Here is an 11,518-nt window from a genome sequence, read left to right as displayed (position 1 = left end):
AACGGGCCCTTAAGAGGCCGAAACTAATATCAGGCTGAATTACTAAGTGGGCCTTTAGCAAGTGGGCCCAAAAGCATAGTGTCCAGTTGACGGGCCGAATCTGATATGGGCCATAATTGAGCCCATAGCCTCTTAAAGGGCCGAACATGATCTAGGTCGTAATTTGGCCTAGAACGCGGTAGGCTTTTAACGGGCGAGATCTCATATGGGCCACTATTAGGCCTAGAATGTGGCAGGCCATTAATGGACTGGATCAAATATGGGCCGACATTTGGCCCAAAACATGGCAGCCTGTTAATGGGCTGGCCTACTAGGGTCCTGAAAATCTTGTGGGCCTATAGCTGGGCCGGCCCATTAATGTCAGCGAAATCTCGTGGGCCTTTAGCCGGGCCGGCCCATTATGATCCGCAAGAATCTTGTGGGCCTTTACCTGGGCCGGCCCATTATGGCATACAAAAATCTTATGGGCCTTTACCTGGGCCGGCCCATTATGGCCCGCAAAATCTTGTGGTCCTTTAGCTGGGCCAGCCCATTATGGTCCGCAAAATCTCGTGGGCCTTTAGCTGGGCTGGCCCATTATGGTCCGCAAAATCTTGTGGGCCTTTAGTTGGGCCGGCCCATTTAAACTTGATGGGACGGTCCACGTGTCAACATATCATAGGCGCGTCTCGCCCATTGGATGAGTGACACCTGTGCCAGCACGGACCTGACACGTGTCTCTTCTAGCCAATGATGATTTTACACGTGGAAAATCCCCATTGGTCGGGGCTGTTAACGGGTTATCGGATCCAAAACCTGACCCGATAGCTTAACGGCGTTCTGTTACGGTGGATGCCACGTGTCGGTCACCCTTGACGAAAGCACTTCTGTGACGCGCGATTTATCGTCATGGAAGTGGACACTTCCGTGATGATAATTTTGGTAATGTCATGGAACACTTCTACGACAGCACAGGTATGACTATCTTGATTCTGTCATAAATTTGTCATTTATGTACATGCATGACAAAAAACGCGACCTACTGTGACAAACACGTATCATCACGGAAGTGTATTTTTTTTGTAGTGAAACCAGGTGACAATTTAGCCAATCAACAAAGTGCCACGTCGACTATGTGGCCGATCAGCAGGGTCCAATACGGTGCTCTACGATGAGCTAGGGATCGTATAATCACTTCAAAACTATATATAGTGACCGTAAAGAGCGTATTGTTACATACATTGACCGCCAGTGTATTTTTCTCATTTAAAATTAAGCCATATTAACCAGAAAGGACACCGTATGTACTAGTACTAGTACTGCTTTGATGTGTCCTGTCAACTCGCCAAACGAGGAGAAGCTTGCTTACTAGGCCTCTCCCTCGCCCACGTGCATGGTGGTTCGCAGGACGAGGAGAGGGTTTTGACTACAGCGCCCTCTCCCTTTCCCTCTCCCTCTCGCTCGCCCTCGCCCTCGCGGTGGACGTGCAGCAGTTCAATCAGTGTCAGATTGCCAGAAGCATATTGTACTGTAGTATCATCATTGTTCGACCTTCCGAAGAGGCGAAGAGCCAAGTTCTAGGTTCACACGAGTACGAATTGTTGAACCTCCCGAAGAGTCAAAGAGCCAAGCACAAGGTTTTATAGGAGTTGTCGTCCTAGTAGGAGTGTACTACAACTATAGCAAACGATGCTACTGTATGATGCCGCCATGTCACGTATATCCAGGCCTAGTGCCTTCTGAAGTGATCTCAGTTTTGTATATTCTTTTGTCAGCGCGTTTATTTGCACTGGTGGCGAACTTTGATGCCCAGTGGATGTAATATGTGTAATAGTCGTGATAGCCTAGCGTAAGTTGCTTGCTTATTTATTTCCTTATTGTCTTGTTTACTTGTTTGCTTGTAGTCAGTGCAGTTCTTTTTCCGCGGTTTACTAGTGGCTGCAATAACCTATTTTTTAAAACTAGGCCACAGTAACCATGGGCTACATATTTACTGTAGTGACACTGGGCCTCCTATACGGGCCGTAGAAACAATGGGCCTTCTACGGGCCGTAGAAACAATGGGCCTTCTACGGCCATAGGAACAATGGGCCTTCTACGGGCCGTATCATCAATGGGCCTTATACGGGCCATATGATCGATTGGCCAAACATGGGCCAATAACAGATCACATTATGGCCGTAAACGGGCTAGAGTTGGAATCGTCCATTCATGGGCCGACCATAATGGGGCATCGTTAATAGGCCGTATTTGATGATGCTATGAAAACGGCCCAACGTATTAACGTGCCACAGACGGGCCGACTGTAACCAGGGGCTGAATTTGGACCACAAGTAGAAAATGACAATAACGGGCCGTAAGTAACCGAATGCTGGAAATGAGCCCAAGAATAAATGGGCCCTGAGAAGGCCAAAAGATAACATGGGCTGCAAACGGCCCAATGGATTAATGGGTCCTTACTGGGTATAAAGTGATATGTTGTTCATTACGGGCCAGTATCACCATGGGCCTTTAATGGGCCAACATTTACAAAGGGCCTCATATAGGTCGAAAGATGTCATGGGCCATACATGGGTTGGAACTTAAAATGGGCTGGAATCATATTGGACGGCCCAGATGATGCTACTGGGCCTAATTCGGATAGGTCATCATGGGCCCTGGGTTAGCGGGCTGTAAATGGGTTATATGCGAACAAGCCGTTAACAGGCTTTCCGTGGGCTGGCCACCTTTGACCAAGTCAAACGAGCTGGCCTTTTCACAGGAATGGGCCTCTGTTGGGCCGTGCCACGTGTCGACGTATGATAGGAGCCTTCGGTCCAATGAGTGGATGACATTTGTCCCGACGGTGAGCCGACACGTGTTTCCTCCAGCCAATGATGATTTTACACATGGAAAATCCCCATTGGTCGGGGCTGTTAACGGGTTATCGGATCCAAAACCAGACCCGATAGCTTAATGGTGTTCTGTTACAGTGGATGCCACATGTCGGTCACCCTTAACGCAAGCACTTCTGTGACACGTGATTTATCGTCATGGAAGTGGACACTTCCGTGATGATAATTTTGGCAATGTCATGGAACATTCTACGACAGCACATGTATGACTATCTTGATTCTATCATAAAATCGTCATGGATGTACATGCGTGACAAAAAACCCGACCTACTGCGGCAAACACGTACCATCACGAAAGTGTATTTTTTTGTAGTGAAGCGCCGGGACGGGGCCGAGTGCCGGGGTCGGGGGCGAGCGCCGGGGTCGCGGGGCGAGCGCTGGGGTCGAGGGCTCCTACAGCGACGACACGGGCGAAGAGAGAGGGAGATTTGGGGGTAGAGCAGAGGCGGGAAGGAGCAGAGAGAGTGAGGATTTTGGGGGTTAAGTCAAGATAGAAGTAGCCCGTTCCGGAAAAACGCGCTATAGCTAAGTTAGCTATATCACTTTTGCAAAGAACGCGCTACTTCTATTTTATATAGCTATAGCGTTTATTTCAGAAAGTGCTACTGCTACTATAGGTAGCGATAGCGTTTTCCTATAGAAAGCGCAACTGCTATTACCTATAGCAGTCTTCCTGTATGTTTCTTCTATTTACTTTTCCTTTATTTTCTCTCCCTTTTCTTTTATTTTCTTTTCCTTTTTCCGAGAGCAGTGAACGAATGTAAGGTGATACAATGTATATAACTAAGGCGATATGTATTGCATCATTTGACAGTTAAGTATGTATACAAAATGGGAACATATATATTACATCATTTGACCAATGCATAATGGCCAAGTGTGTACACAAAATGGGAACATATATATTACATCATTTGATAGATACCGTACGGTTCCTCAGCATTGACATTTTCCTTTTTGAGTGAGCTTCTTTCCCTTCTTGTTCATTGAAGAATAATTGAGCCCCTCATTGTGACTTTTCATTTTCTATGGAGTATGATCTTTCTAAGGTAATGTAGTATTGATTCTTCTTTTGACGTATACTTCATCGTCGTCCTACTGATCGTAGTCTTCCTCATTGGTGACTCCATCCATTCCAATGATGTTCCTTTTGCCTCTCCTCATGACAACATGGCTGGGCTTGAATGGGTTGGTTATGAAGAAGCATTGTGTCATGTGCTTAGCGTGTACCCATGGCTCATTTTTTGCGAAAGCATTCACAGTAGCGCTCTTGGCGTCGGGTATGGTCATGGTAGTGAAAAACTGGTTTTCTTTTTTGACATTCTTAGCCCATCTAACCCAGAACATCATCGCATTGTGCAGTCTGGAGTAGTCAAGCTCCCAGATCTCCTCGACTTTTCCGTAAAATCTCTTAGTTGCGCCATTGTCGCTGTCGGTCATGCATTCCATCGTCACCCTGAGTTTTGATCATCAGTGTCCATATATTTGGCCTCCATGTAGAATGTGTATCCATTGATATCGTATGCCTGATAGGTGACGAGGTTGGGCGAGGGGCCATGTGCTAAGGCATATATGAGCAATCCGTCCTTAGAGAGCTCTTTAGAGGGATTAGCAATAATATGCTCTTTGAACCAATGCAGGAAAGTGGAGTTGTGCGCTCTAGTAACTTCGGCATCCGTCCTGCATACCCCCCGGTCACGATACTTCTTTGCAATAATTTCTTTGTGCGGTGCCACGAAAGGATCTACCTCGTCTAGGTGTTGTAGCACTACCAGGTTTGCTCTGTCAAAGTCGTTGCGTCGATCTGAGTATGCCACGTGCAGTTCCCTGCGACTGTTGGAGTGACCTTCTCCTTCGAGCCTCCCATCATGCTTGTTAACGGGCAAACCAACACCAACACCAGGCGGCTGGTCCGCGCCATGTAGAAAATTCTCGCAGAATGAGATGCACTCTTTTGTCAGATAGCCCTGGATGATGCTTCCATCTAGACGGGACATGTTATGAACGAATCATTTGATGATCCCATTCATCCTCTCAAACGACATCATGTTGTGCAGGAATGACGGCCCCAGGTCTATTATGTCATCCACAATATGGACACACAGATGCACCATACCGTCAAAGTACGCAGGCGGGAAGTACATCTCAAGCTCATTCAGTATCACAACGATCTCTTCCTGTAGCCTTCGGAGCTACTTCACACAGATCGACTTTTGAGAGATGATGTCGAAAAAGTTGCAGAGACCAATAAGCGTGTCACGGACGTGTTTGTCCATTATCCCTCTAAGGGCAACAGGTAGTATTTGCGTCATCATCACATGACAGTCATGGGACTTCATCTCGCTGAACCTTTTCTTGTTCGTGTCTAGATATATGCTTATCTTGCCACAGTAACTGGAACTAACTTTGACTCTAGTAAGGCACTTAAAGAATTGATCGTTCTCAGCCCGACTTAAGGTGAATCAATAAGGGGGGCAATAATCCTCTTCCTTTACTTTTTTGCCCTTCTTCTCCCGCGCCTCTATCTCAGTATCTGTCTCGTCTGAGTTTTTACAGGGTAGCATGTGCAAATCTTCCCTGATTTCCAAATCTTGCAAGTCTTTTCTTGCCTTCAGCCCATCCTTGGTCTTATTCGGCATGTTCGTCAATGTCGCGAGCAAGCTCTCAAGGACATTCTTACAAATATTCATTTGATCAAGGCAATTAGGTGTGTCAAGTTTGTGCCAGTACTCCAAGTCCCAGAACACATACCTCGTCTTCCGTACCTTTAGCAGCAGCTCCGACGCCTTTTTCATCGTCTTCCCCGGTGCGGGGCACTGTTCCCAATGTCTCAACAGCTCATCGATTTCGGCGCCGCTCCGCTTACATGGAGGTCCTCGATGCTCAACGTGACCATTGAATAGATCTCCACGGTTTCTCCATGGGTCGTCCTTCTCGAGCCATCTTCAATGCCCCATGTACATGATTTTCATAGACCCGCCCTCTTTCCTTGACGTTAGCTGCTGAGACGTTGTATCATGCATGCACCGCGTGCATCCGCAATATCCATGGCACACCTGGCCTGCGACATATCCGTAATCGAGATAGTCGTGCACCGTCGTGATCAGTGCGGCTCTCATGTAGAAATACTCGCCTTTGCTAGTGTCCCATGTCTTGGCTGGTGTTTTCCATAACATGTCTAACTCCTCTTGAAGTAGACCCAAATACGGATTAATATTATTACCCGGTTGTTTCGGCCCTTGAATCAGCATGCTCATGTGAACGTACTTCGACTTCATGCACAACCAGGGGGGAGGTCATACATCCATACAAACACGGGCCATGTGTTATGGTTGGTGTTCTGGTTGCCAAATGGATTCATGCCATCGGTACACGTGTCGAGCACGATGTTCCTTGCATCACATGCAAAATACCAATAGAAGTTTTTCAACGCTCTCCACTGGCTTCCATCATTGACGTGTCTCAGCTTCGGATCATCTCCATCGTCGGGCTTCTTCCTCTCCACGTGCCAGCGCATGAGCTTTTCTTCCTTGGGATCTACGAAATACCGCTGGAGACGAGGAGTGATCAGTAAGTACCATACAACTTTCTGGGGAGATTTCTTCCCGACCTTCTTGTATCGAGAAGCATTGCACACCGGACAACTTGTTTTTTCCGCGTGCTCCTTCCGATAAATTATGCAATCGTTGATGCATGCATGGTATCTAACGTGCCACAGATCAAGAGGGCACATGATCATCTTGGCCTCATCCACACTAGTAGGACATAGATTCCCCGCGGGAAGAACAACCTTTAGGTACTTGAGATGCTCATCGAGGCTAGTGCCGGTCCATTTGTTTTTAGCCTTCGTCTTCAGGAGTTGGAGCATGAAACTCAAGCGGGTCATCTCAGGATTGCAACCATCATACAATGGAGTGTTCAAGTCTACCACCAGTTGCTGCAGCTTAGCCTCCTCTCTAGAAGCACCTCTCTCAGTACTCGTCTCCTTGTGAAGCAGTGCTTGAACATGAGGGTCCCGCATGATTGAACTTAGTACCGACGAACTCTGCAGCATGGAGTCCATGTTCTCTCCACCGCCATGTCCGGCCCCTTCTTGTCCGCCATGTCCGGCCCTTCCCCGGCCGCCATGTCCGGCATCTTCCCCGCCGTCATTGTCGATAATCTCTTCATCTTGCCCCATGTCGTCATTGCCTGCCCCGTCGGTGTCCTCCACATAATCATCCTCATCTTCAATTATCCATCGAGTATAGCCATCCATGAAACCAGTCATGAGTAGGTGCGCTTCGACACGACCATCATCATAGGAGTCGAGCCAAACTATTCCTTTGCATATTCGACACGGACATAAAACCTCTGTCAGGTTATTTTCTTTCATGTCCTGCACCGCCGACCGCAACCATCTATCCACCATCGTTCCATTGAACATCATGAATGCCTGCACGGTAATAATAAACAATTTGATTATAAAAATGTGTGCATGCATCAAAGTCATACAAAAATTCGGCATGACCTTCCCTAAAAATAGGACATATAGAGTTTGGTCGAAATTCGTTGAAACGGAGATAAATCGACATTTCGGCAAAATATAGGCAACTCAAGCACAATTTGGTGGCAACTCAAGCCACACACACAATTTCCATCATATCACGCAATTATGTCATATCGCACACATACACATATTTCCATTCTTGCAAAAGCACAAATTTTTAATCACCTTTCTCGAGATCGAGCACGGTGATGATGATGTCGATCGTGTCACCACACACCTAGGGAATGATCAAAAGTGGACAAAGCTTACTTCTTGAGATGGCTAGATCTAGTTAGGGAGGTACATAGCTCACTTCATTAAATGGGTAGATCTACCAAGCTAGTTGGGGGAGATGACTATCTAGTGGAGGGAGAGGAAAAAGACAAAGGAGATGCATTAATGGAGGTGGTGTAAGTTAGCTAGGAGCAATAAATAGAGAGAAATGTAGGTAGAGAAGGAAAGTAATGGGGGGAGAAGTAGTGAGGAAGAAGCAAAGTGAGGGAGAGAGGAGGTGGGAGGTAAGGGAAAGTGAGGAAGAGAGGATGGGGGAGGGGGAGGGGGGAGGTGGCATATGCTGTGGCTTAGCAGTAGCGCTGGTCATAAACCGCGCTACTGCTATAAATGTAGAAGCGGCATGCTTATGACATACGCGCTACTGCTAAGTGGGTCTCGCCATGTGGCAAGTTAAAAAAACGACAATTAGCAGTAGCGCGTACAGGAAAAAGTGCGCTATGGCTATTAATTTATCAACAACACACTTATATAGACTGCGCTACTGCTAAATTTAGGTTGGCGGGAACTGTCGGTCGACTTTAGTAGCTGCGTGGTTCCGCCAAACCACACTACTGCTAAGTCAGTAGCAGTAGCGCCTTTTTTTACCTCGCTGCTGCTAATTAGTAGTAGCGCCTTCCCCTGAATCGCGCTGCTGCTAAGATTCTGTGTATAAGGTTTTCCCTAGTAGTGAGTAGGGATTGCCATGCAACGGATGCACTAGAGCTATAAGTTTATGAAACCTCAAAAAGAACCTAAGTGAGTGTGCATCCAACTCGCTTTCTCACGAAGACCTAGGGAAATTTCAAGAATCCCATCATTGGAATACACAAGCCAAGTTCTATAGTGAAAAATTCCCACTAGTATATGAAAGTGACAACATAGGAGACTCTCCATCATGAAGATCAGGGTGCTACTTTGAAGCACAAGTGTGATAAAAGGATAGTAGCATTGCCCCTTCTCTCTTTTCTCACATTTTATTTCTTTTTTTTCTTTTTTTATTTGGGCTTCTTTGGCCTCTTTTATTTTTTTGTAAAGTCCGGAGACTCATCCCATCTTGTGAGGGAATCATAGCTTCCATCATCCTTTCCTCACATGGGACAATGCTCTAATAATGAAGATCATCACACTTTTATTTACTTACATCTCCATAATTACAACTCGATACTTAGAACAAAAATATGACTCTATATGAATGCCTCCGGTGGTGTACCAGGATGTGCAATGATCAAGAGTGACATGTATACAAATACTATATCAACTACATGATCATGCAAAGCAATATCACAATGATGGAGTGTGTCATAATAAACGGAACGGTGGAAGTTGCATGGCAATATATCTCAGAATGGCTATGGAAATGCCATAATAGTAGGTATGGTGGCTGTTTTGAGGAAGGATATATGGTGGGTGTAGTGCACGGGTGAAAGTTGCATTGTACTAGAGAGACTAGCAATGGTGGAAGGGTGTGAGAGTGCGTATAATCCATGGACTCAACATTAGTCATAAAAGAACTCACATAATTATTTGCAAAAGTCTATTAGCTATCGAAACAAAGTACTACACACATGCTCCTATGGGGATAGATTGGTAGGAAAAAATCATCGCTCGTCCCTGACCGCCACTCATAAGGAAGACAATCAATAAATAAATCATGCTCTGACTTCATAACATAACGGTTCACCATACGTGCATGCTACAGGAATCACAAACTTTAACGCAAGTATTTATACCAATCCACAAGTACTCACTAGCATGACTCGAATATCACCATCTTTATATCTCAAAACAATCATAAGGAATCAAACTTCTCATAGTATTCAATGATCTTTATATGAAAGTTTTTATTATATCCCTCTTGGATGCCCATCATATTAGGACTAAATTCATAACCTATGCAAATTACCATGTTGTTTGGAGAGACTCTCAAAATAATATAAGTGAAGCAAGAGAGTTCAACAATTCCTATAAAATAATGCCACTGCCGTGCTCTAAAAAGATATAAGTGAAGCACTAGAGCGAAATTGCCTAGCTCAAAAGATATAAGTGAATCACAAAGAGGGGATGTCATCCGGGGCATCCCCAAGCTTAGATGCTTGGTTGTATTTGAATATTACCTTGGGGTGCCTTGGGCATCCCCAAGCTTAGGCTCTTGCCGTTGCTTATTCCATAATCCATCAAGTCTTTACCAAAAACTTGAAAACTTCACAACACAAAACTCAACAGAAAACTCATGAGATCCGTTAGTATAAGAAAATAAATCACCACTTTTTGGTACTATTGTGAACTCATTCTTTATTTATATTGGTGTCTACTATATTCCAACTTCTGCATAGTTCATACCCCCCGATACTAACCATAGATTCATCAAAATAAGCAAAGAACACATAGAAAACAGAATCTGTCAAAAACAAAACTGTTTGTAGTAATCTGTAAACTTCGTATACTTATATAACTCCAAAAATTCTAAAACAATTGGAAAACAGAGGCAATTCATATATCAATCTTGTGTAAAAAATCAGGATTTTATCGCTCTTCTATGAATTTTGAATATTATTTTAATGGGCGCAAAAAATTCTACTTTTCAGCAAGATCAAATCAACGATATACCAAAGTATCGCAAAGGCTTTACTTGGCACAAACACTAACTTAAAACACCAAAACACAATTACTATAGAGTTAAGAATGTGTATTTATTCAAGAACAGTAGCAAAAACAAAAAACATAAAAATAAAATTGGGTTGCCTCCCAATAAGCGCTATTATTTAACGCCCCTAGCTAGGCATAAAACATAGTTCTAGGTATTATCATCTTTGGTATGCAATCCATAAGTAGCTCTCATAATAGATTCATATGGTAACTTAATTTTCTTTCTTGGAAAGTGTTCCATGCCCTTCCTTAACGGAAATTGAAATCTAATGTTTCCTTCTTTCATATCAATAATTGCACCAATCGTTCTAAAGAAAGGTCTACCAAGAATAATAGGACATGTAGGATTGCAATCTATATCAAGCACAATGATCTACGGGCACATAATACCTATCTGCAACAATAATAACATCATTAATTCTTCCCATAGGTTTCTTAATAGTGAAATCCGCGAGATGCGAATTTAAAAAACAATCATAAAATTCACGAAAACCTAGCACATCCCATAAAGTTTTTGGAATCGTGGAAATGCTAGCACCCAAATCACACAAAGCATGGCACTAATAATCTTTAATTTTAATATTAATAGTAGGTTCCCACTCATCATAAAGCTTTTTAGGGATAGAAATTTCCAACTCAAGTTTTTCTTCAAAAGATTTCATCGTAGCATCTACGATATGTTTAGTAATAAGCTTTATTTTGATTATAAGCATCAGGAGAATTCAACATGGATTGCAACAAGGAAATATAATCTATCAAAGAACAATTATCATCATTAAAATCCTTCAAATCCAAAAGAATGGGTTCATCGCTACTTACAGTAATGACCCGTCCAATCCCACTTTTATCAATTTTTCCATTGAGATCTATAAACTCTGAATCATTGGGACGCCTTCTAGCTAAAGTTGACTCATCTCCAATCCCATATGTATCAAGATTTATATTAGAAAACAAAGATTCAATAGGAGTCACACCAATCAATTTAAGATCTTCATCATTATTTTCACTAGAAATCAAAGAACACGCTTTAACAAACCAATCACGCTTAGCATGCATCCTAGCCGTTCTTTCTTTACATTCATCAACAGAAATTCTCATAGCTTTTAGAGACTTATTAATATCAAGCTTGGTTGGAATAGATCTAATTTTTAAAGAATCAATCTCAAGAGAAATTCTATCCACGTTCCTAGCCAAATCA

The sequence above is a fragment of the Triticum dicoccoides genome, chromosome 3B (assembly GCF_002162155.2).
Source record: "Triticum dicoccoides isolate Atlit2015 ecotype Zavitan chromosome 3B, WEW_v2.0, whole genome shotgun sequence".
Lineage (NCBI taxonomy): Eukaryota > Viridiplantae > Streptophyta > Magnoliopsida > Poales > Poaceae > Triticum > Triticum dicoccoides.
Note: the sequence above shows the minus strand (reverse complement) of the source record.